General features: G+C 42.2%; 1 long non-coding RNA gene across 1 annotated transcript in view; it reads right to left on the reverse strand.

The window, feature by feature from the left end:
• LOC122679514 overlaps positions 1-10,857 on the reverse strand; it is a 60,532-nt gene extending 49,675 nt beyond the window's left edge. Inside the window, exons 1-2 of the long non-coding RNA XR_006336423.1 lie at positions 10,765-10,857; positions 9,918-10,174 (exon numbers count right to left, since the gene is read on the reverse strand). This is a non-coding gene — a long non-coding RNA (uncharacterized LOC122679514). The remainder of the gene's footprint in view (positions 1-9,917; positions 10,175-10,764) is intronic.
• Positions 10,858-27,757: the final 16,900 nt, after the last annotated feature.

The following is a 27,757-nucleotide window of genomic DNA, read 5'->3' on the forward strand; positions in this document are numbered from 1 at the left end:
TGTTGCCAAATTCAGATTTAAATTGAAGAAAGTAGGGAAAACCACTAGACCACCCAGGTATGACCTAAATCAATCTCTTACGACTATACAGTAGAAGTGACAAATAGATTCAAGTGATTAGATCTGATAGACCGAGTGCCTGAAGAACAATAGACAGAGGTTAGTGACACTATACTGGAGGCAGTGATCAAAACCATCCCCAAGACAAAGAAACCCAAAAAGGCAAAATGGCTGTTTCAGGAGGCCTCACAAATAGATGACGAAAGAAGAGAAGCTAAAGACAAAGGAGAAAAGGAAAGATACACCCATCTGAATGTAGAGTTCCAAAGAATAGCAAGGAGAGATAAGAAAGCCTTCCTCAGTGAACAGTGCAAAGAAATAGAGGAAAACAATAGAATGGGAAAGACTAGAGATCTCTTCAAGAAAATTAGGGATACCAAGGGATCATTTCATGCAAAGATGGGCACAATAAAGGACAGAACTGGTATGAACCTAACAGAAGCAGAGAATATTAAGAAGAGGTGGCAAGAATACACAGAAGAACTGTACAAAAAAGATCTTCATGACCGGGATAGCCACGATCGTGTGATAACTCACCAAGAGCCAGACATCCTGGAATGTGAAGTCAAGTAGGCCTTAGGAAGCATCACTACAAACAAAGCTCATGGAGGTGATGGAATTCCAGATGAGCTATTTCAAATCCTAAAAGACAATACTGTGAAAGTGCTGCACTTAATATGCCAGCAAATTTGGAAAACTCAGCAGTGGCCACAGGACTGGAAAAGGTCAGTTTTCATTCCACTCCCAAAGAAGGGCAATGGCAAAGAATGCTCTAACTATGCACAATTGTTCTCATTTCACATGCGAGCAAAGTAATGCTCAAAATTCTCGAAGCCAGGCTTCAACAGTATGTGAACCAAGAACTTCCAGATGTTCAAGCTGAATTTAGAAAAGGCAGAAGAGCCAAAGCTCAAATTGCCAACATCTGTTGAATCATCGAAAAAGCAAGAGAATCCCAGAAAAACATCTACTTCTGCTTCATTGACTGTGCCAAAGCCTTTGACTGTGTGGCTCACAACAAACTGTGGAAAATTCTTAAAGAGATGGGACTACCAGACCACCTGACCTGCCTCCTGAGAAATCTGTATGCAGATCAAGAAGCAACAATTAGAACTGGACATGGAACAATGAACTGGTTCCAAATTGGGAAAGGAGTACGTCAAGGCTGCATAGTTTCACCCTGCTTATTTACCTTATGTGCAGAGTACCTCATGTGAAATGCTGGGCGGGATGAAGCACAAGCTAGAATCAAGATTTCTGGGAGAAATATCAATAACCTCAGATATGCAGATGATACCACCCTTAGGGCAGAAAGTGAAGAGGAACTAAAGATCCTCTTGATGAAGGTGAATGAGGAGAGTGAAAATGAAAATGCTGTCTTAAAACTCAAAATTCAAAAAACTAAGATCATGATGTCTGGTTCCATCACTTCATGGCAAGTAGATGGGGAAACAATGGAAACAGTGATAGATTCTATTTTCTTGGGCTCGAAAATCACCTCAGATGGTGACTGCAACTGCAAAATTAAAAGATATTTGCTCCATGGAAAAAAAGCTATGACAAGCTTAGCATATTAAAAAGCAGAGACATTACTTTGCCAACAAACTCTGTCTAGTCAAAACTATGGTTTTTCCAGTAGTCATGTATGGATGTGAGAGTTGGACCATAAGGAAGGCTGAACCACTGAAGAATTGATGCTTTTGAGCTGTGGTGTTGGAGAAGACTCTTGAGAGTTCCTTGGACTGCAAGGTGGTCAAACCAGTCAATCCTAAAGGAAATCAATCCTGCATATTCATTAGAAAGACTGATGCTGAAACTGAAGCTCCAGTATTTAACCACTGATATGAAGGGCCAACTCATTGGAAAAGACCCTGATGCTGGGAAAGATTCAAGGCAGGAGGAGAAGAGGATGACAGAGGATGAGATGGTTGGATGGAATCTCTGATTCAATGGACATGAGTTTGAGCAAGCTCCGGGAAATGGTGAGGGATTGTGAAGCCAGGCATGCTGCAGTCCATAGGGTCACAAATAGTTGGACATGACTAAGTGACTCAACAACAACTACAGAAGCAAGCTCTGAACAGAGAAGCAATAGCATGTGGTTTATTTTAGAGGGGCAGAGATGCTGGCAGGGCGATGGCATGGCGACACGGGAGGAGGAAGGCAAAGAGGGGTTTGGTACATATTCAGTAACCACAGAGAACAACCAGAATATCATTCCTCCAGAAATATATGGGAAGTTGCATACAATGCCTGCCCCAGAAATATTCCAGCCAAGGCCTGAGGAGGCTGGGCTGCTTACAACCAATACCCAGCAGTTATTGGTTAGACCCTACATTGTCAGTTGTTTAGTCACGTCTGACTCTTTCTGACCCCATGGACTGCAGCCTGCCAGGCTCCCAGAATACTGGGATGGGTTGCCATTTCCTTCTCCAGGGCATCTTCCTGAGTCAGGAATCAAACCCGGGTCTCCTGCATTGCAGGCAGACTCTTTACCATCTGAGACACCAGGAAAGCCCAGACCCTCCATTACCAGATATCATTTCCTGGTCAGGGGCTCCAATAGCCTAATGACAGATTCAAATGAACAACTATTTCAACTAATAATAATGTTTTAATTTTACTCAAATAATGCCATCTCGAGAACACAGATGTACAGGTACACATACACCTTTATAAAATAAATACATGTTAAGTATCCATTTTATATTTATATATTTTATAAATAAATATAAATTTATTTATAAATAATAACCTTTGTGACATATGGGTACACATATGCATACATATATATATATACACATATACATGCACATATATATGTCATATCCATTTTATAGATATAAGGAAATTGTAGAGTAGTGAGGTAGTATGTGAAGAACAAGAACACATTCTTTAGCACTAGATAGATAGAGCTTTAAACCCTATCTTGGACTGAAACCAGCAGAGTGACCCTGGAGAAGTTATTTAACCTGTCTGTACCTATAATTTGAGGATTATAATGCTCCTTTCCTCAGGTATGTAGGAGGACTAAATAAAGTAATGTTGTGATAGTAGCAGCTACCATTTGGGGGAACCTACCCTATTTCTGGCATTGTGCTAACACTTAGTGTATGTTACTGCATTTCACCGTCTCAGTCTTATGTGATTAGTTTAATGTTACACTTCCATAAGGATCAAGCGAATTGAGCAAAGGTGTGTAAACTGTATAGAGCACATGGTGGGAAAGCAACAAAGGCTGGCTGGTCTTATAAATCCGGAGGCTGAGTAAGAAGCACTGCCCAGGAGGAGGAAGACAAAGAGGTGGGGGGCAGGGGTGAATGTGACACTCCTCTTTCCACACCCCTGCAGGAGATCAACTGCAGGATCAACTGCTTGACAGACTGTACCTTTTAAACAACGTTCTTGGGTTGTTTCTACCACTCCCATAAATCAGGCTGTGTAACAGTACACTATTTATTTACTGAAAGAAAAAGATTTGATTTACCTATTTACTTACAGGGCAAGAGTAATATTGTGCATGTGTGTTCAGTCGTGTCCAACTCTTTGCAACCCCAAGGACTGTAGCTCGCCAGGTTCCTCTGTCCATGGAATTTTCCAGGCAAAATACTGCAGTGGGTTACCATTCCCTACTCCAGGAGATCTTCCCGACTCAGGGATCAAAACTGTGTCTCTTGTGTCTTCTGCATTAGTAGGTGGCTTATTTACTACTGAGGCACCTGAAATTGATGCTTTTGACCTGTTCTGTTGAAGACTCTTTAGAGTCCCTTGGACTGCAAGGAGATCAAACCTGTCAATCCTAAAGGAAATCAGTCCTGAATATTCATTGAAAGGACTGATGCTGAAGCTGAAGCTTTAATACTTTGGCCACCTGATGCAAAGAACTGACTCAGTGGAAAAGATCCTGATGCTGGGGAAGACTGAAGGCAGGAGAAGAAAGGGAAGACAAAGGATGAGATGGTTGGATGGCATCACTGACTCAGTGGGCATGAGTTTGGGCAGGCTCCAGGAGTTGATGATGGACAGGGAAGCCTGGCATGCTGCAGTCCGTGGGGTTGCAAAGAGTTGGACATGACTGAACAACTGAACTGAACTAAGATACCTGGGAAGCCCCAAGAGTAACTTCATCATGGTTTAAATATACATGTACTAGGAAAGGCAGAAAATCAATGAGCAGGGGAACAAGAGATGACAGGCCCTGGGCACTGTGCTGTGTAAGTGAGTAAGCACCACCATCTGACTTTTCCTGGCCCCTGAGATCCATGGTCATTTGCTAGGGCTACACCTCAAAATGAACTCCAAGGGAAAAGCATGCAGAAATGGAAAAGCCATACTAGCTTTGTTCCTGGCCCTTGAATCCGTGCAACACAATTCTGGCATTTGCTGTCCCTCCACCTGGAACAGCTTTCCCCCAGGTAGCCATGTGACCCACTCCCTGACTACATCTATTTCTGCGATCAAATGTGGATCCTGAGACCCTTCCAGCACCTTATCCGAAACAATGTCCTCCCGACCGGCACACTTTCTCTCCCCAGTCCTACTGTATCTGTCCTTCGTGGCATTCAGCATACGTGACACTTCAAATGTCACTGAATTCCTTTATTGTTGCTGGTAAGTCACTGTCATAATCAACTCTTTTGTGACCCCACAGACTGTAGCCCACTGGGCTCCGCTCCTCCAGGGAATCTTCCCAACCCAGGGACAGAATCTGTGTCTCTTACATCTCTTGCACTGGCAGGGGGGTTCTTCACCACTAGCACCGCCTAGGAAGCTCATCAAAGTTTGAATCCACTCATTTTAAACTGTTCATCCTATGGTGACCTCATGCTACACTAGGAGGACTGAGTTGGTATCACAGTTCCCATTCAAAAGATAGAGAAGCTCTGGTTCAGAGAAGTTAGAGGGCTTGCCCAAGGTCACGCAGCCATTTAGTTGTTGGGCTGGGAGGGGACAGGTGGCTGAGGTTAGAACACAAAAATTTGGATTTGAATCTAGCAAATGTTTTCATTAGGCACAAAACAGGCAACTGATTCCAAGCACATCACCACCACCTGCCACAACACCTTCAAGATCACAGAAGACAGCCATCATCCATCAGTGGTACACCTTCCGCCGGACCAGGACTGGCATTCCAGTCAGCCTGCATCAAGCAATAGATGTTTAAAGAGATTAATCTGCCTACCTGCCTTCTATTCTATTGCCTCTTTTGTCTTCTCCTGGTCACCTGTCCACAAGATGGAGACAACACATGGCTTAAGTTCTAGAAAAAGTCTTTAGGGATGACTTACTGAAAAGCTTTACCAGTTGCTTGGCACTATTTCACAATATATACAAGTATATTACTGTCATTGTGACATATTGCACTGGAACGAATTGTGTATTTTATACACATACACACGCAGAGTCATAAAATAGGATTATAAATTATGTGTAAGAACAGGAGTATATGCCTTAAAATATTTATTTCATTGCCATTACAGACACATCTCATATTTATACTTTATAGAAACTAGAAAGAATGAATCTAATCTTTGATACTAGAGGATTACATGTTTCAGAAGGTCCTAAATCTTCTGTGCCTGCAGTATCAGATTGAGGAAACTGGTCTTGATAACGCATGTATTCTATTTATTTGTTTTGCACAGGCCAAGACCAGAGAACTGTCTTCCTTTTAAGAAGTATTTCCAAGGAATCTGATTTATACCCAAGCAATAATTGTGATGCATGATTATTTTGCAAATAGGTAGTCATGCTAGAATTTCTTTATACCTGATTTCTCAGTAACCACCTGGGGTTCTAATTAAAATTCACTCTTGGTATATGTAATAGCATCTGATAATGTTATCCTTACCTCATTATGTAATAATTACATCTGTGGCTTTTGGTTTTATTTTTAATTAGCTTCCACAATTTTCTTACAAATGACGTGGGGCAAGCAACACAGTTCACTTTCTATGATATAAAAAAGCAAAAAGGACATAAAAAGCATCCAGAGTTAATTAGGACACCATGAGTAAAATGTCAATGGCTTGAGATGGATAGACTGGGTTGTATTTTATGCATTCTGTTCTCTTATTCATCAGCTCCTATGACAGGGCTGTGCCCACGGCAGAGGAAACCTCATGGATATTTTCAAAGGCAGACACCTGCTTCAAGTGGTGCCACTGTGTGATCCTGACTTCATGGCCTTTTGTCCTGTTTCGTTTACTTCACATCAGAGCCTTGCACCCCACTCGCTGTGGAACTCTGGAAAGCTGGAGGGGTTGGCACACGGCGATAGGCAGTATCAGAGAAAGAACCAGAGGAACAGGAAGTGGGGCTTAACCCAGGCCCCAGTGGCCCATCTGAGGGGGAGTAAGGAGGATGGAGGGCTGCTGTCATGTCTAACCTCATCTCACCCTTTGGACTGGGTCTGTGCAAGAGAAAGATTTAAAGTCATTTGCTTCAGATTTAAAATGTCACATCACTTTATATAAAAAAGCTGGGGAGGCCAAATGACATCTGGGCTACAGTAATTTTATATTCAAAATAAAAATTCAGCAGGCATCTGTTGAGAACATGAGGCTCCGTGCCAGGGAATTGTTCTTGAGCTGAACATAATAATGCCTTAGTTGTAGATAATAACTATCTTGTTTCCTAACTAATTTGCTAATTCAGTTTTACCTCCTGGGCTTGAGACCTGTCACATCCCTGTTTAAGAACTTTCAGTGGTTCTTTTCTACTATCTAGGAGATCAATTCTAAATGTCTAGACTGGCATCAAAGACTTCCGGTTAAGTCCTCCAAATATACATCTTGCTGGGCTCTCTAATGTTCCTCTTAAAGAACATTCCATTCCAATATTTCTGGTGCCAAAGTCAAGCTTTATACATTTCTACTTCTGTGCCTTTATCTCTCTCCCCTCTGCTCTCCACACCCTACCCATACAAACATAAAGCCTGAGCATTCACTTCATGCTCTTATTCCTTCTACGTAAGCCTGACAGATCCTGGTCTTTGCACTGCAAGCCCCATGTGTCACTATCTTGAGTGGACAAAGACTCTGTGACTTCATACATGAAAGACCTACTTAGGAGCAATGGAGAGCTGAGTGCTAAATCATGGTTTTCTGAGTCAGAAAACCATCACCCCACTCTCCGGGTCCATACCTGGCCGCCTGCCTTCATGTGTAAGAAGTATATAGGCCCACATGCTGCAGTCTCACTCACCGTGATGACCCAGTTAGATGTTCCAAGACAGTTTACACAGCAAACAGTTCTGAGTACTGACCAAGTGAGGAACCTCAGTGAGAACTTTATATGAACCATCTCACGGGGACCCTCACAGCACCTTGTGAGGTTAGGGTTAGGTAGGTTGGGGTTATGTATATCCTCAAGAAGATAGGTAATTCAGGCTCAGTGAGGTTAAATGACTCGTCAGAGGTCACATAGCTAGAATGGAACCTGGCAGGGCACATGTATGATTTCACATCCCTAGCAATTACTGGTAAGGGACCCTCTCCCCTGATCATTGAAGACCATTCCCACAAGGGCATGGCTCTGGGAAAGTCTCCCAAAAGCTTGCATGGCTGCAGTTTTGGCAGTGTTCTGCTAAAAGTTAGAGACTCAGAACAATTAGCAAGCTTGTGCATTCTCATTCCCAGCTTGGACTGTAGGGCTTAAAGTCAAATTTACTGGAAGAATGATGACCAACAGATGGTCTCATTCAGAATACCACTCTTTTCCTTACAGTCTGTCTTCCCAAGGAAGGAAAGGCTTAGGGATGACTGCAAGCATGATGTCCTTGCAGGCTTCACACATCTATCAGACTGAATGGCCATCTTCAACCTCATTTGCAGAGCTGTCTGTCACTTAGAAGAATAACAGTAACATTAAGTCATGTGATTATCACAAATACATTGTGAGATAAGAGAGAACAGTGGTGTTAACAATTTTCAGTGTTCCCAACCATAGGTAAGGAAACAGAAGCTTTGAATGACAGAAATTATCCATGAGCTTGTAGACAAAAAGAAAGGGTAGAGACAGAGTTCTGCTTCTTGATCAGATTAGCAGTGACATGACATTCCTTTTGTTCTCACTCATTGAGCTGTGTATTCTGCTTTGTGCAATTTTACATGTGTAGCACACTTGCAACAGAGAAAGGGTAAAGATGCGACAGAAGGATGTGATTTAACTGAGTCTCAGGACCGTATGTGTCTCATAGACACACCTCACAATGTACGTGTTTCAGACACACACACATGTTGTTCTGTCGTCTTTGTCAGGGCTGTGTAGTGTTCCATTTTACAGATTTACAGGAGTTTACTTCACAGTATCTCCTAACTGAATTCGCTGCTAGTCTTTGGTGTTACTTTACATACTACAAAACAATCTAAGTACACGTTCATATGTGCATATGTATGGGTAAAATAAATTATTTAAAATATCAGTCCTTCAAAAGGACCCTGGGCTCTGGCCCCTCTCCTTCAGGTCTTACGAGTGGGGTGGAAAGCTCCTCCTCCCTTCTATAAAAATACTTTCTGTAGTGATAGCAGTCAGTGTTCTCTTTCCTCCTTTGATTCCAGGGAGGCCAGAAAGCAAAGGCATGCATCTACTCTTCCCCACTGTGTCTCAATTTCTGAAGAATAAATGAAGAAGGAATTCTTGTAGTTCAAAAAATAAAAATAAAATATTAGTCCTGGACCAAGCATTTGTATTAAATTTGATAGTTACTGTCAAACTGCCCTCCAAAAATCTGTATCCATTCTTGATAAAAATTCTTATTTCTTCACACCTCACCAATATGATGATAAACAAACTGACAAACCAATCCAACCTTGACAAACTCCTCATTGGTGTTGTAATGTTCATTTCTTTAATTATACATGATGCTGAGAATTTTTCCATATGCTAATAAGCCAATTTTATTTCTTTTTTTAATCAATCAGCTTATTCATGTTTCTTTTGATCAAATGATCTCTTACTGATTTGAAATAGCTCTTTATGCAGGAGACCTGGGTTTGATCCTTGGGTCAGAAGATCCCCTGGAGAAGGGAAAGGCTACCCACTCCAGTATTCTGGCCTGGAAAATTCCATGGACTGTATAGTCCATGGGGTTGCAAAGAGTCGGACACGACTGAGCAACTTTCACTTTCACTTTATCTGTTGAGAAAAACAGTCCTTTAAGTGTCATTCATTACACTTTTTCTCCTGGACTGAAATGTTATATTTTTATGTAGCCAATTTTTTCAGTCTTTTCTCTTAGACCTTTTAGGTTTTATGATTGTTTAGGAGGAAATTCTCCATTCCAAGATTGCTTAAGGACATATTTTCTCTAATGCTGCATTCTTAAGGGGATTTGTCTAATAAGATTTTCCTCTCTTTGGGCAACTGAATGTTGTCAACAATATTCAGGTATGGTCCTAACCAGCTGAATCTCATACCTAAAGGGTTCTTTAATGTGAGCTTCTACAAAGACGATCAAAAGATCTAACTGAACAAGACTATTGCCACTATATAATATGGCAAATAGAAAGGGTTTACTGAACAAAGGACTAAATTTTTATATTGTACAACAGACTACAGATACTGTTTGGTGGGTTTCTGCTACCCAACCATCATTCCTCTTCATGAAGGAAATGAAAATAGTTAGCCAGACATAGTCTAAGCTCTCATCTAATTCCTCTTCCTTTTGCCTTTTCTAAGTTATTTTTAAAATTGAGATATAATTGGCAAACAACATTGTGTAAGTTTAAGACACACACCAGGTTGACCTGATACGTTTACTTATGCAATGTGATTATCGCACTAATCATATTAGCTAACACCTCCCACACATCACAAATGATCAGTTCTTAAATTCTGTTAATTTAACGTCATACCTTCCCGGTGATCTCGTCTGAAACGCTTCTTCGTGTGTCGAGATCTTTATTACTTTTGTGGGGTTGGCAGGTTGAGTCTCCGTTTCTGCTGAGTAAAAGGGTCAAATTTCACTCAACATACAGAGGCTTTACCTCAAGGATTCCAAGGAAGCTTGCTTCCTTCAACAGAAGATGAAACATCTGTGCGGCTAGTAAGTGATTATCCCAAGACGTTTCCATTTGCTGTCACTCCTTCACCACCTTGCCCTCTGCTGTCTCTGGTTTGGGGAAGAGAAAAAACAGGCTCTAGCAGTCGTAAGACCAGCCACTGCTATTAGAGCCGATACACAAACTACTACCTCACTACTTCTTACACTGCTTACAGATGAGAAAACAGAGGCCCTCAGAGGGATTTGCCCACCATGCAAGGCCAGAGAGACATACAGGTAGGAACTAAATCTAGGTCAAACTACCGATTGACCTCTTAAGCATCACACAAGATATCCACGTGAGAAATTAAAAGGTACCACAGGACCTCAATGGAGAGGCTAAGAAAGAAAACCTTTGCCTGAAGAGATCCACAAAAAAAGCAGACCTTTGGGAAGGGTCTCAAAATACCAGGTGCCCCCTCTCCCAGGGTTTAGCACAACAATAGTCCTTTACAGAGAATATCCTACACCCACTCATTGGAACAAACAGGGCGCCCAGGCAGGGGCTCCCCCTTCCCTTGCTGGCTTGTTCTCTGATAGTTGCAGATGGCGGCGTGGCTGGCTGACTTTTTGTCTAGACAGAACTGACTCCCCACAGCTCACGTAATCCCTCAGATGCTGCCAGGCCACCTCCACCTCCTCTCTTCCCTCCTCCTCACTATTCAGTATTCTCCGGGCTGCTGCCATCCTGTGGAAAGGAACACATCAAAGCCAGATGGAGTCATTCTTTCTGGGTGCCCGTGTCCTTTCTCTCTTCTCCTTTTCCTGGAACATTAATATTAATAGCTTGTTTCTTTGCAACTGCTTTCTTCTCCAACCTCAGGGGACCGGAACCTTTTCTTGGACTTTGTGACAGACAGAGGAGGCCTCGTTTGGAGGCGGGGAGTGACGCACGGGGGGAGCACGGGCGCGGGTGCTGTCTCTGATGTGATCCCGGGCTGCCCAGTGCAAGCACGTGATGTGGCTCCAGTGCCAGCCCAGTCCAGCCAAACATTCCATGTAATATGTGTCCTTTCAGAGGAGGGGGAGAAAAAGATCTGCAAACAATCTAGCCAAAGGCCAGTGAGATCATCCCTGATCAATAACCAGTGGTTCTGCCACCAGACTCTGCACTAGCATCTCATCTCATATAATCATCATAATTCTACCAGCTTAATATAGGTGCCCCCTTTAATAGACGGGGAAACTCAGGCTCAGAGGGAGGCAGCCACTTGCCTACACGTCACACAGCTTGGGAGGTTGAAAGTTAAAACTCAAATCTCCTTCTAACTAATTTCCCATATATTAAACCTTTGTCATCAACTGTTTGCTGTCCTGGAGCCTCTATTCAGGCTGAACTCTCAGAAAACAGAGACAAGAAGAAAGGCTGCTTTTGTGCCCAGTGGATCCCATAGCATCAGCACTTGAGAGCTGACACAGTAGGACCAGGCTCTGTGGGACTGACTTCTCCCCTCTCATGCCCACTCCAGTCAAATCTGACATGGTCTCCCAGGTTCATGGAAGCTCTGGAATGGAGACCTGTGAAGCCAGAAGGCGTTGGCCAGATCTGTGCTCACCAGCCCTCAGAGAATGGTCGATTGCCCCACTGCGCTTTCCCACGGTGGCCTGGAGGGCAGCCGCACATCCAGAATAACAAGAGGAGATGTTCCAGGCTGACTGGGGTGAATCCCAAAACATCAGCGGCCACCTTGGCAAGGAGAAAGCTGACAGCGCTCCAAGTTCAAGCTCACGGACATAACAAGCTACGAAAGTAACAAAAGACACCACACCTCTGTAGTTTTAACTTTTAATGCATTCTCTGGACATTGAAAGTCTAAAGTGGTCAAAATATCTGGAAAGTTCATGATTTACAAGGCTTTGCGTGATATGGCTTTGGCGGGCTTTTACAGTCTCACTGTGAACAACTCTTTCTGACTCTCAGCTCTGATCAAGGCAGCCTCCTTTTGTTTCCTCAAATACATCAGATTCCTCCCTGACTGATGGCTTTCCAGGCTCAGGACTGCTCCCCCTGCCAAGTATTTGAGTGAGTGAAAGTCACTCAGTCGTGTTTGACTCTTTGCAACCCCATGGCCTATACAGTCCATGGAATTCTCCAGGCCAGAATACTGGAGTGGGTTGCCGTTCCCCTTCTTCAGGGGATCTTCCCAACCCAGAGATCAAACCAAGGTCTCCTGCATTGCAGGCGATTCTTTACCAGCTGAGCCACAAGGGAAGCCCAAGAATACAGGACGCATCTCCACTTATCTTTTGGGTTGGGAACGGCAACCCACTCCAGTATTCTGCGCTGCAGAATTCCACGGACTGTATGGGGTCTCAAAGAGTCAGACACTACTGAGCAACTTTCACTTTCACTACTTATCTTTTGAGCTTCTTTTTCCTGCCATGTCAGATTAGGTGAGTTCATCAGACTGGGCAGCCACGGGGCACTAATTAATATAGGCTGTTCAAATATCAATGGCGCATTTTCCTATGAAGGGCCAGATAGTAAATATTTTCAGCTCTATGGGTCATATAGGTACTGTTACATCTACTCAGTCCTGCTACTGTAGTGTGAAAGCCAGGACAGATAATACATAAACGAATAGGTGTAGCTGTGGGTTCCAAAACAACGTTATTCACCAAAACAGGTGGCAGGCTAGATTTGACCTGTGGGCCATGGTTTGCTGACCTTTCCTCTAGGACATCACTGAAATATAGAACTTTGGAAGCAGTTAACTCAGGTTTACACAGTAAACTAACAAAACACACAAACCAGTCTTAATTTCAGAAATGTTAATCATATGTTGAGTGTAAACTGAAGCAAATATTTCTTGCTGGGCTGAGCCCACCTATGGTGCATATTTTTTAAGAGATGCAAGCTAAGACAGGTCACAGCCAAATAAATTAATCAATTAAAAAAAAAAAAGGTGGGGGGGGGGGTGCTTCCGAGTAGTGCAGTGGCTAAGACCCCTTGCTCTCAATACAGGAGACCTGGATTTAGACCCTGGTCAGGGAATTGAACCCCACATGCCACAACTAAGAGTTGAAATGTCGCAACAAAGATCACACAAGCCCCAGCTAAGACAGGGCGCTGCCAAATAAATAAATAAATGTTAAAAAAAAAAGATACATATTATCAGCAGTCAGCTGATATCTGGACTCCCTATCCATGGAGTGAAATCAGAGCAAATTATTTTCATATCCACATATTGGATCATTTAACATGTTTCACAAGATGCTGTCTTGGGAAATTGCAAAAGAAAACTTAAGTGAGAATAAGAACTATGGAAATGTAGAAAACATTTTGCTGAAAGTATGCAAAACTATCAACTCTGCTTCAGTCAGTGGAAGTGAATTAATGGATGGAGCTATTTTGGTATGCAATTTTAATTAATCTAGCATAAGTTTCTCGGAAGTCTGGCTGCAGGCAAGCCACAGGTTCCATGGCCATGCCCTCCGTTTGTCCCACCCACCTCTCTCAGGCAAGCCAAATTACAGGCTCTGCTGTTATCAGTTTTATGTTTGGATACACAGACTTCCCACCAGCTTCCAGTGTCTGCTGCAGCCTAGCAAGAGGCAGACAGAGGAAGTTTTCTTTATTCTTCAGCCGTTATTGGGACACTTACTACGGGTCGGGGGACACAGGTGAATGAAACACTGAGTCTACCGATAAGGATCTCCCTGATCAGGTAAGGAGGCAGGTAATACTCACACATGGAATGCAATTCAAAGGAATCAAAATGACACGCAGCACTGAGGAACGCACCCACATACGAGGACCACCTACGCCGTGGAGCCCTGAACCGTGTGCATCCTTGCAGTCAGCCTGCAGCCGGAGCCTTGCTTGGGCTGTCTGGACCTAGGCAGAGGTTACACAGGGCACTGCTGTTGTTACTGCTGAGTCACTAAGTCACGTCTGATTCTTTTGCCACCCTGTGGACAGTAGCCCGCCAGGCTCCGCTGTCCATTGGACTTCCCAGGCAAAATACTGGCGTGGGTTGCTATTTCCTTCTCCAGGGAATCTTTCCCACCCAGGGACCAAACTCAAACCTGCATCGCCTTCTTGGCAGGCAGATTCTTTACCACGGAGCAACATGGGAAGCCAATACCGGGGCACTGGAAGACATCAAGGGCTAAGAGTAAGGGCGCTGTTGGAGAACATGGGTGACCAGAGCAAAAGGAAAAAGTATTTAGATTTTGCATGAGTTCAGGTTCCCCCAGGCTCTCCCACAAATGCCCATTATATCAGTTGGTTGGTTAATAGAGTTATAGCTCTTTACTGGCCCATGGGTTATAGATGGGGCCGCATTGCCAGGAACAGAATGCTTTCCTTTAATTCTTGCCTCTTTTCGACCTCCCTTACTAATTAGCATGATTTCCAACCACCCACCCCCCACCACCAAATATCTCACTCAGTTATAGCGAGATAATTGCTGAGAGTCCCTAGCAATGTCATATGGGGGCTCCATAGTTGTAGCAAGAACTAAAACGAGAAAGCCATTAGGTTGTGTGAGATGCTTTGGAGGAGTCTGTAACCTTCCCAGCTATGGTACAAGAAGAAATGGTGCATCCAGAATGCAGATGTTAGGACTGGGTCACCAGCCTAAACAAAGATAGAAGACAGATTTGTACTCCTCTGACCTTGTGGATCTGTCACTCTGAAAAAAGTTGCTAGTGACAGATCTGAGATCATCTCACAAAGCACAGTGATAAATCCATGCCTGTCTACTACATTAATATGCATTCTCACTCACATACACATCCTGAGAAGATCTTTAGTAAAATGGACATGGAACAATGGACTGGTTCCAAATTGGAAAAGGAGTACATCAAGGCTGTACATTGTCACCCTGCTTATTTAATTCAATGCAGAATACATCTTGTAAAATGCTGGGCTGGATGAAGCACAAGCTGGAATCAAGATTGCTGGGAGAAATATCAATAACCTCAGATATGCAGATGACACCACCTTTATGGCAGTAAGTGAAGAGGAACTAAAGAGCATTTTGATGAAAGTGAAAGAGAAGAGTGAAAAAGCTGGCTAAAAACACAACATTCAAAAAACTAAGATCATGGCATCTGGTCCCATCACTTCATGGCAAATAGATGGGGAAACAATGGAAACAGTGGCAGACTTTATTTTTTGGGCTCCAAAATCACTGCAGATGTTAACTGCAGCCATGAAATGAAAAGACGCTTACTCCTTGGAAGGAAAGTTATGACCAACCTAGACAGTGTATTAAAAAGCAGAGACATTACTTTACCAGCAAAGGTCCATCTAGTCAAAGATATGGTCTTTCCAGTAGTGTTGTATGGATGTGAGACTTGGAACATAAAGAAAGCTGAGTGCTGAAGAATTGATGCTTTTGAACTGTGGTGTTGGAGAAGACTCTTGAGAATCCCTTGGACTGCAAGGAGATTCAACCAGTCAATCCTAAAGGAAATTAATCCTGAATATTCATTGGAAGGACTGATGGTGAAGCTGACACCCTAATACTTTGACCACCTGATACAAGGAGCTGATTCACTAGAAAATACCCTGATGCTTGGAAAGATTGAAGGCAGGAGGAGAAGGGGATGATAGAGGATGAGATGGTTGGATGGCATCACTGACTCAGTGGACTTAAGTTTGAGCAAGCTCCAGGAGTTGGTGATGGACAGGGAGGCCTGCAGTGCTGCAGTCCATGGGGTTTCAAAGAGTCAGACACAACTGAGCAACTGAACTGAATTGAACTACTAAAATGGAAGGATTTTTTTTTTCTAAGTCAGTTTCTTCCTACCGCCAATAAATAAGTTCGTAAGCATACCAAATTATTAGCTTGTGTGGGGCAACTATACTTTTGAGTCCCTCTGATACATTTTCTCATTGCTTCTTATACTTCTTTTTCATAGAACTTTTCAAACTTTCAATTAATTAATGCTTTTAACTCTTTTCTTTATTGTCTCTCTCTTCTGATTGTGTACCACATGAGGATAGGGGACGTGTTGGTTATATTGTTTAGCTTTCTTCAACATTCATCTGCCAAGGGGTTTTCCTAATGACTCAGTGGTAAAGAATCTACCTGCTCAGTGCAGGAGATATGGGTGCGACCCCGGTCCAGAAAGATCCCACATGCTGTGGAGCAACTAAGCTTGTGTGCTATTGAGCCTGTGCTCTAGGGCCCACATGCGGCAACTACTGAAACTGCGTTCCACAGCTACTAAAGCCTGGTGCCCTAGACCTCATGCTCTGCAACAAGAGAAGTCATCTCAGTGAGAAGTACACGCACCGCAGCTAAAGAGTAGCCCTCACCAGCCACAACTAGAGAAAAGCCCGAACAGTAAAAAAGACTCAGCACAGCCAAAAACTAACTAAATAAATAAATAATAAAAAATCCATCTGCCGAATGAACAAAGGAATGTAATGGTCTCTCCATGGACTTCTTTATCACACCTTTCATGGGAAAGCCTCCATTTGGAATGATAGTCTCTGGCTTTAGACAAAAACCTGTCAGTATCAGATGCTCCATCTAGAAAGCCCCCTCCCTGACATGGGGTGGAAACATCCCCACCAATCCTTGTGGTGGGAAAACAGGATGAGAGGACAGAAAGAAAAGGCTGGTTGGGAGGGAAGACACTTGCCCACTTTCAAATCCAATTACTAATATTCTATGGAAAATAAGAAACCTGTTTAATATTCTATGGCAAATAGGAAACCCAGCACAATAACAAACAACGTTCTGCTGGACATTTCCAGTCATCCAGACTCTCATTCTGCTGTTTGAAAAGCTGTTTGAGTCCTGGGGTCAGAGAGCCAGGCTGAGCTACAGTGTGCAGGGCCAACACATTTCTGAGATCACTCCAGGAGACCTAATGGGAAACTCAAATGAGGCCCCCTGCTTTATTACATGTCGAAAGGAGTGTCGCGCCTCTTCCCCGGGTGCAATTTATTCTCCTAACCTTACAGCACGGGAAATGGAATTTTTCAATGGACCTTTTTTTCCTTCAAAAGTCATCATCTTTACCAAGCCACCAAGCTTTTCATTGAAAATGGATTTAGATAATTTGGAGTTTGGTGTGTCAGATTTTTATTTTTTATTTTTTTTTAATTTTCTTTTTCTGTTCAGGAAGAGACCCATTCTGGTGTAGTCATGCCCCATTGAACAGAGCCAAACCTGGATATAATTATTTCCTCTGAGATGAAAGCAGCCTAATATGGAAGAAGCTATTGAAATTGAAATCTCAGAAAACTACCAACCCAAGGCAGGGATATTTTTATAAATGATGCATTCTCCCAAGAGGCAGGTTATTAAAATTTCAATTATATATGTGTGCGTGTATGTGTGTATATATATATATTTTTCACATACATATGTTCACACATATATGCTTATGTGCATATAAATACATATATAGTTTTATATATATGCATATACATATATAGTCTTTAGGATGAAGATATACAGTAATTAGCATAGATAGCAGAATCACTTACATCTAACTAGAATGGAAAGAGAAGTCATCTTTATAAACTGTCATATATTTAATTAAGAAAAATTAGCATTTGGATGCACGGCTACCAGTTGGTAATGAGGTGAAGAAGAGCAAGTTTCAAGAAAACTGGGATGCGTTCTAAATGGACACTCTGCACCACACTCAAATAACCACAAACAGACCCTCTAACTGGAGCAGCCAAGTACTAAGTTAAAACTCTTGCTCCATCAGGTTTCTCTTCTTATTATAGAACCATTGGAAGGACCTCCCTGGTGGTACAGTGGATAAGGATACGCCTGCCAATGCAGGAGACATGGGTTCGATTCCTGGGCAGGGCAGATTCCAGATGCCTTAGAGCAACGAAGCCAACACTCCACAACCACTGAGCCCAGGTTTTAGAGCCCGCACCCTGCAACTACTGGGTCCACATGTCGCTACAACTGGAGCCTGTGCCCCTAGAGCCTGTGGTCTGCAGCGAGAGAATCCACCGCAATGACAAGGCAAGGCACCACAATTGGATTCTAGCCCCTACTCGCCACAAATAGAGAAAGCCTGCAGGCAGCAACAGAGACGCAACACAACCAAAAATAAATAAATAAGTTATTGAAAAAAAAAAAATCATTGGGAGCACATCCAGCCACATACCCTGGCTTTAAGAGGTTTCTGTTCTTTAGAAGCAAGCACAGTGATGTCGTGTGGGCGTGCTGTCCCCTGCTTCCTCTCTAGATACTAAGGGAGACCACTAAGATGTTTAAGGTCTGTGAAGCTCATACAAAAGCTTGTCGTTCCACTTGTCTCTCACCAGACAGGATTTCCAGGAAACAACAGACCGCTCCTGCCACCAGCCTGGCTTGGCCGGTCCCTGGTTGTTCCTGTTGCATGTTTATCCTTTTTGGTTTGTTTGTTTGAGCCCTGATTTGACTTTTACAGAAAATCCACCAAGACAGTTATCTTAGTCCATTCAGACTGCTGTAACAGAATTCCACAGACTGGGTGGGTTGGAAACAACAGAAATTTGTCAGAGCTCCAGAGGTTGGGAAGTCCAAGATCAAGTAGCCAGCAGATCTGGTGGGAGCCTTCTTACCACAGCCTCACATGGCAGAAGGGATGAGAGATCTCTCTGGGGTTCCTCTAAAAGAGGCACTATCCCCATTCACGAGGGCCCCACCTCCATCTCCAAAATCATCATACTATGGGTAAGGTTTCAACATGCATTAGGCAGGGACACAGACATGCCATCTGTAGCTGCTGTTGCTATTCAGTCGCTAAGTCTCGCCTGACTCTTTGTGACCCCATGGACTGTAGCCCACCAGGCCCCTCTGTCCATGGGATTTCCCAGGCGAGAATACCAGAGTGGGTTGTCATTTCCTCCTTCAGGGGATCTTCCCAGGCATTGAACCTGCGTCTCCAGCATTGGCAGGCAGATTCTTTACCACTGAGCCACCTGGGAAATCCGGGGACTCTAACACTTGTACTTTGGGCTCTGTGCTGTAAAATTTCCTGGCTTAGAGAATGCTAGAGATTGCCACAGTGAGTGAAATAAGTCAGAGGAGGACTACTGTGTGACATTCCTTATATGTAGAATCTTAAAAAAAACATGACACGAATGAACTTACAAAACAGAAAGAGACTCACAGACTTAGAGAATGAACTTATGGCTGCTAGGGGAAGGTAGACAAGGGGGAAAGATAGTTAGGGACATGTACACGCTGCTGTATTTAAAATGGATAACCGACAAGGACCCACTGTGTAACACACAGAACTCTGCTCTGTGTGATGTGGCAGCCTGGATGTGAGGGAAGTTCGGGAGAGAATGGATACATGCACATGTATGGCTGAGTCCCTTCACCTGAAACTGTCACAACATTGTTAATCGGCTATAGTGGTGGTGGTTTAGTGGCTAAGTCATATCCAACTCTTTGCAACAACCCCGTGGACTGTAGCCTGCCAGACTATTCTGTCCACGGGCTTTCCCAGGCAACACCACTGAATAGGTTGCCATTTCCTTCTCCAGGGGATCTTCCCAGCCAAGGAACTGAACCTGCATCTCCTGTATTGGCAGGCAGTTTCTTTACCACTCAGCCACCAGGGAAGCCTTTTATATACAAGGTTATGTAAAAAATCCCGGTGGAAGGATGGGGTGGAGAAGGTGGCCTGTTACAAAGAAACAGGAATCGCATCTCATTTGTCTTAAGAACCTAAACCTAGCACTGTACCTAGAATCAACTAACTGTCTGCGTGTTCTACTGGCCCCTAACTTATTATGCTCTGACTTCTGTGCTTTTGTATAAGCTATTCCTTAGATGTTGAGCTCTCATTATCCTCTGCCTGTTTTTACCTGATTATGCCCGATTCATCTTTCAGACATGCAATTATAGGTGACCACCTCCAGGAAGCCCTCACTGGAAATCCCTTATACACATACCACCATATTGTCCGTAAGTACCTTTGTCACAGAGCCCTCCATCCTAGAATTTAACACTTGAGTTCAATCTCCTATCATCTCCCACTAGATTGAACATTCCATGAGGATATAAATCCTGTCTTATCCAATAACAAATAACCACAGTACTTCAATGCTATCATTTGCTCAAAAAAATACCATTGAAGGAACGAATCAACTAATGACTTTAAAAATGAGTAGATGAAATCTCAACTTCTTCTATATTGTTTTGAGATGGTTTACTCCAGTGCTTTAACTCCTTAAGTGCCTTACAAGAGAGGAAGGAATCTATTTCCTTCATTCATCCTCGTGTTTAATTCAGAGTCATCATCCAATTCACCTTCAAATATCCTTCTCTCTGGCCAAAACTTGAATTTAGCATTTTCGTTTTATTTCTAAGTTGTTAAAGCTCCTCTTGTTTAGTAGAAGACATTTTCAGAGCTCTCCACTCTAAAGCTTATAAATTCCTTACACACTCACACCCACACACACACACATATACATGCATATACATATTTAAGGACTTTATTTTCTACATTTAAAATGGAAGATACTGCTTCTAGAGAGCCTACTGGTTCTGACACTCTGATTTTACGATCCTATAGTTGCTTCATTATCATCTCTTCAACAGGGCTTTTTTTTTTTCCCTCCCTTAAATTCCTGAACTTCTGACCAGCTTAACTGTTTCTAAGCAAACTTAAGGAGGATTAATCTTGTCTGGAAGAAGGTGATAGGTCATTACTCCCTTGGGATGGGCAGAAAACGTTTTTGTCATCAGCAAGACTGGCTGAAATCCCACCGTTCACTGATTCAGGTTTTTGACATTCCTGTGCCAAGTGCTATGCCAGATGTTTTCCCAGAGGTGAGTCCATGGGTGCTAAGAAACCTCTTCTCTTCCTCTCACAGGCCACTTGGCAGTGATGTAATCTCTGAATAAAACATGAGGTAACCTGCTCTCTGCTTAGGGAATTTGTTTTATACTTTGACTCATTCTTTCTTGGGGGAAGTTTCCTGTGACCCTTAAACTGAAGCATCCACCCCTGCCATCTGTCCCCACATCATCCTGTGCCCCCCGCCCAGTATAACCCTCCTCACACCTGTCGTAACTAGCTGCTTACTGTTTATCTTTCCCAACAGAGAACAGGCTTCACTGAGAGCAAGGTTTGTGACTCTTACCTAACCTCTGCTTCCCAGTACTCGGAACATTATTCAAATGCTTTGTTAACAGGCACGTAATAAATAATTTGTTCAATACATGAAAGAAAACTCCCTGGTCTGGTTGAGACTGAACTGGGAGCTAAAATCCACAGTCAACATTGGATTATTCAATTCTCAGGCTAAGCGCGTGCTTAAGCACATAGTGGGGTGGGGGAGAGGAGACAGTTAAAAGCATAGAACTCCTCTGACAAACTTATTCAGAGATTTGAAATCAAACTATTCCATAAGTAGCTATTTTAACATTAGGATCCATAAGCATTTTGTTACTTATAAAAAAGTAAAATCCATAACCATTTTCTTTCTAGAGTAAGAAGGCCATGATTACTTTTCTTGTTGTTTAGTCATGAAGTCATGTCTGACTCTTTTGCAACCCCTTGGACTGTGGCCCTCCAAGCTCCTCTGTCTATGGGATTTCCAAGGCAAGAACACTGGAGTGGGTTGCCATTTTCTTCTCCAGGGGATCTTTCTGATCCAGGGATGGAACCCATGTTTCCCCTGCATTGGCAGGCAGATTCTTTACCTTTGAGCCACTAGGGAAGCCCCATCATTACATTTATTAAAATTAAGTATTGTTATTGTTCAGTTGCTAAGCCATGCCTGACTCTTTGTGACCCCTTGGACTACAGCATGCCAGGCCTCCCTGTCCCTCACCATCTCCCTGAGTTCATCCAAGTTCATGTCCATTGAATAGGTGATGCCATCCAACCATCTCATCCTTGGCTGCCCTCTTCTCCTTTTGTTTTTCCCAACATCAGAGTCTTTTCAAATGAGTCAGCTCTTTGCATCAGGTGGCCAAAGTATTGGAGCTGAATGAATGGTCTCTAAAGTCTAGGTTGAACTTATAACTCAAAGGTCTTAAGCTATCCTTATCTAATCTTCTATTTATAGTCTTGCTACAACTTCCCAACTAAACAACTTTCCGGTAACAGGCTAAATGTTTGAAGTGAAAAAGAGAAACCAACAGTTGTGTGCCTGATGAACATATGGAGAAAGGAGGAAACTGGATCTGGACTTGGCTAGCTCTGGCCGAGCACTGAGGCTGTTGGAGTGTTGGGTAAGGCATTACTGAGAAAATGTTCCAGTAAACCTCATCTGTTACTTCATTTGTGTAAACCTGAGTACATTTAGCAGTTCCCAACTTTCAAATGTGTTCACTTTCAAAAGCACATTTGTCAGATTCTCTTAAGAATTTGAAATCTTTTTCCCATAGAAACAATATTGTGTTTGTAAGTTTTCCAGGCTAGCTCACCAAAACCCATTTATTTCATAATTTAACTGAAATACATGTTCAACTACAAAAGTAGAAAACAATGCTGTAAAGGCATTGATGTTTTTAAAATGCCACAAACCACGTCTAAACATGGAGGGAGAGCAAAAATACATTTAAAAGTCATGGTCAGTTTTCAGGCCTCAGTTTGGTTAAGATACAAAATTTAAAATCAAGAAAATGAATAGGACCTCAGTTTTATGTTGCCAGTTAGTATCTGTAAAAGCAGCATGGAATGCACGACTACTTGCTTCCTAACATCCAGTATCTCCTTCTTCCTTTAGAAAGGAAAGTAACACTCAATCTGTAGCCGAATACAGAGCCAACTAGAGTAAAAAGCATATTTCACAGCCACCTGTGCTCCTAGGTATGACCATATAATTAATTCCACCAGAAGAGTGTACCTGGAAGTGATGCTATAACTTCCAAGTTATGTTCTTAAAGTCCCTGACCTTCCTCAACTGACTGGAACACAGAGACACTGGGGGGTCATCCTAGACAGTACAGTTGAAGGTGGTACCCTGGGAAATGATGAAGCACAGGACAGGCTTCTTAGATAATCTTATGGAGCAAGGCCTCTGCATCAATTCTGAACCATCTACTTAGTGATTGCTATGTTAGAGACAAATACATTTTTAACTTGTTTAATCACAAAAAGATTCAAAATAAATGAGTTAGAAATCTGTCTCTTTAGAAGATTGGGGCGTCCCATGTGGTGCTAGTGGTAAAGAACCCACCTGCCAATGCAGGAGACATAAGAGATGCAGGTTCAATCCCTGGGTTGGGAAGATCCCCTGGAGAAGGGCATGGCAACCCACTCCAGTATTCTTGCCTAGAGAATCTCATGGACAGAGGAGCCTGGCAGATTACAGTCCATAGAGTTGCAAAGAGTCAGACACAACTGAAGCGACTGAATATATATACACATATATATATATAATATAGTATATATATAATAATAATATTAATATATATATTATATATATACTATATATATTATAGTACATATATAAAATAATAATATATAATATATATTATAATATAATATATACATATATATAATATAGTATATATATATACATATATATATATATATATAATATAGTTGTAACCAGTGTAAACAAATGATGATGATATAGTGATGAATCCTAGGGGGTTCTGAAGGAAATAACTCTAGAACTACCAGAATGTGGCTAGTACAAAAAAATTTTGTTCAAAACTCAAAATTTTTCTCTTTGGAAAAAAAAATACTATGTTTTAACTTCAGGAATATATGCCAAAATATGTAAATATGTCATGGAGATATTTTCTCTGGACCATACCCTATAGGTGAAACCAAAATTTTGATTACAACTTCCCTCTTTCTTTCCTTCTTCCTTCTTTCTTCTTCCTTTTTTCCTACCTCCCTTCTTTCCTTCATTATTTGAACCCCAAGATATAGGCTGAATGTATAGCTGTAAAGCTTTAATTAGGCACAGTATTCTTCAAGGAAGTTACAGATTCATAGGAGAGACAGAAAAAGAAAGCACTAATAGCCATGCTCTGTGAAAAATGCTATAATGCAGTTATTTCCAAAACTCTGGGGGAGCCAGAAAAAAAAAAATGTCTTTTGGAAATTTTTGGAACCCTTGGCTGAAACTGAGAAAAGAGGTTTTTGAAGAGTCACAGTTAAAGAGTATGGGTTTCCTTTTGAGTTGATGAAAATGTTCTAGAATTGATTGTGGTAACGGCTGCCCAACTCTGGGAATATACTAACATCCATTGAATTGTACAGAGGATGAGATGGTTGGATGGCATTATTGACTCAATGGACATGAGTCTGAGCAAGCTCCAGGAGATAGTGAAGAACAGAGAAGTCTGGCAAGCTGCAGTCCACGGGGTTTCGAAGAGCTGGACATGACCAAGCAACTGAACAACAATTGAACCGTACACTTTAGATGAGTGAATTGTATGGTATGTAAGTTCTCTCAAAAAACTGTCACCAAAAAAAAAAAAAAAAATTACTGGGAAAAGATTCAAAGCTTCATTGGAAAGAACTTTTGTTGGCTTGCCTTTTCCAAAATGATTGGATACATTGCACATAAATTCATCTATACATATATGTGAGTGAGTGAGTGAGTGTTTGCTCAGTCGTGTCTGACTCTTTGCGACCCCATGAACTGTACCCACCAGGCTCCTCTGTCTATCGAATTCTCCAGGCAAGAATACTGGAGTGGGCTGCCATTTCCTTCTCCACAATACATATATGATCATGTCAAAATAAGGTTAAAATGATTTTTATTGTAGATCCAAATTTGCCTGATGATGAGTCAGAGACTCAGGCACCTTTCATAGAGATTCTGATTCAAAATACTATGCTTAATGTATTTAATAGGAAATATAGGACAGAGCACAAGGATGGTTCCAGTTCTTCACCCTTTCTTGACTCTTTGCCATGGAGTATCAGTGAGCACTACAGAATTAAAGCTTGAAAAGTCTTTAGAGTTATTCTTGCACTTGTGACACTGTCATGAGGAAAATGTGTCCTATCTAAATTGCTGACCCAGAAGAAGGATGAGAGGCTTGTGAACCTGCTGGGATCAGCTCAGAATAGATGACTCCCAAGTGACCACAGACTCTCATGTCAGCCCAACTGAGACAGGAGACCAGATACCCTATGAGTCAAGCTCAGTCTAGACCAGCTGACCCCCACCCAACTGACAGAAGGCAGGTAAGCTCAATAAGTTCCCCTGGTAAGGTGGTTGTTATGCAACAAAATTATGGCCATAGTACTGATATGAGGTCAAAGAGCATTACAGTCAGGCAAGGTAAGGACAATTTTCTTGTCCTTACTACCACCCTCCTTTTCCTCTCTTAAATGTCAAAAACTGCTCCTGACATTCCAAGTATAACCTTGTCACTCCTGGGAGGCTCACTGCTTAAAGTGTTACATGTACAATTGCTTTAAACTCTGAGGCTGGAGGAACAGAGATAAATCAAAGTCTTCCTGTTGTATACAGAGAAACTTTAAGTCATTCTCTCTCATTACCAAGCTGTTATCCTTGGCTTTTTGCTGCTAGTCAACATCCACATTTCAAAGCCTCGACTCCTATGTGCTATAGAGCAAAATCAATAGCATTGATCCCAGGAAACAATAGAGGCCTTTGCACACAAACTCATTTTTCTAAAACCCATGCTTCCTTTTCAAGTTCATGTGACTTATTCACTCAACATGAAACATGTGCTCAAGATGAAGTGGAGGGAGGTAGTTGCTGTACCATTTTTTAAATTTTCCCTTATGTGTGATTTTATCTGTGCCCCCAGTCCAGGGTTTTTTTCTGTAAGTACTAACATGGGCTTTTATAGTTAGTACTGCTGTTCAGGTCCTCCCAGGACTAATAGAAGTTAGGATTTATCTTTTGCAGTAATCACAGAATTGCAAATATTTGATTTTATTTTTGTAACTGTATGTGTTATTAGACTGCATGTGAATTCTCAGTGTTAGGTTTTCAGTGTTTGTCACAATGTCAAACACATGCTCAGTAGATGCTTGTTATGTGTCTGAAGTCAAAAATCTTTATAGACAGAATTTATATTTTAGACTCAGGATAAGATATTCTCTGCTGCTGCTGCTACTGCTGCTAAGTCGCTTCAGTCGTGTCCAACTCTGTGCAACCCCATAGACGGCAGCCCACCAGGCTCCCACGTCCCTGGGATTCTCCAGGTAAGAACACTGGAGTGGGTTGCCATTTCCTTCTCCAATGCATGAAAGTGAAAAGTGAAAGTGAAGTCGCTCAGTCGTGTCCAACTCCTAGTGGCCCCATGGACTGCAGCCTACCAGGCTCCTCCGTCCATGGGATTTTCCAGGCAAGAGTACTGGAATGGGGTGCCATTGCCTTCTCCAAGATATTCTCTAAGTGGTCCTAAAATTCAGATGATGAATGACAGCTTCCAATACTATATGCATACATGTGTATGAAGTGATGTGAAAGTCAGTCAGTTGTGTCCAACTCTTTGCGACCCCATGGACTATATAGTCTGTCAGTCTTCTCTGTCCATGGAATTGTCCAGGCAAGAATACTGGAGTGAGTAGCCTTTCCCTTCTCCAGGGGATCTTTCCGACCCAGGGATCAAACCCAGGTCTCCTGCATTGCAGGTGGATTCTTTACTGCCTGAGCCACCAGAGAAGCCCAAGAATACTGAAGTGGGCAGCCCATCCCTTCTACAGGGAGTCTTCCTGACCCAGGAACTGAACTGGGTTCTCCTGCATTGCAGGTGGATTCTTTACCAGCTGAGCTACCAGGGAAGTCCATATCTGTGTATTTATAATCAAAATAGTGTAGAGAAGTTTTCTTTTTTCAACTGTGAGCTTTAGAATCAGATAAACTTAAATTTGAATCCTGATTTGGTTATTTTCTCTTTGTCTTTTTGGCAAATTAGTTCACCTGTCTACGCTTCTAATTCCCCATCTGTAAAATGGAGATAATAAAGATCTCACAGAATTATTGTAAATTAAAACCACCTATGTAAAACAGCATATTCAACATGCACAACAATGCAATAAATGGGAATAAACTGAATGACTTTTAAAGACCTCCCAGATTATTTTTGTTAATTTTTTTTAAAAAATAGAAAAAACAAATCAATTTTAAAGGAAGGGTGCATCATTTCATAGATACTATTCCATTAGGCTTTAGAAACGTACTTTTGATGAATTAGTCACTCTGATCATATAACTATGGAAACAGAATATATGTGGCTGAATGAGAAGCTCAACAGGAGCCATAGAGACTGGGTTGCTAGTGGAGAGTGAATTAACTCCCCAAAGCGCCCGTGGGGAAGAGAGGACTTGTGAGCGGTGTCCGACCCTCTAATGCTCGGTCCGCTGGACTCTCAGGGTGTTCTCTGCTATCAGTGAACACTTTGTAAGCGATGGGGCTGGAACATGAAGTACACAAATCTAACCACACTGCAATGGAGCAACAACATCTAAACCTAAATATGTTTCCCCAACTAAACTCAAAACCTTGGTGGCCTCATATGACTAAGGTCCAGGCCTTAATAATTTCTGAATCCCTGAAATAAAATTAGTACCTGGCCTGTAGCCTGAGTTAACTAAATATTTGTTAACTGCTAATACAATCAGTGAATATCTTTTACAATAGTCATGCTGTCAAATAGTGTCCTTTTAAGGTCAACGATAATAGCCTTAAACATTGAAGAAAGCAGCTCACCCTACATGCTGCTATGCCTCTCATCTGTGCAATCCAAGTGGAACTCAGACACCCCCAGA

The sequence above is a fragment of the Cervus elaphus genome, chromosome 21 (genome assembly GCF_910594005.1).
Source record: "Cervus elaphus chromosome 21, mCerEla1.1, whole genome shotgun sequence".
In the NCBI taxonomy this organism is placed as follows: Eukaryota; Metazoa; Chordata; class Mammalia; order Artiodactyla; family Cervidae; genus Cervus; species Cervus elaphus.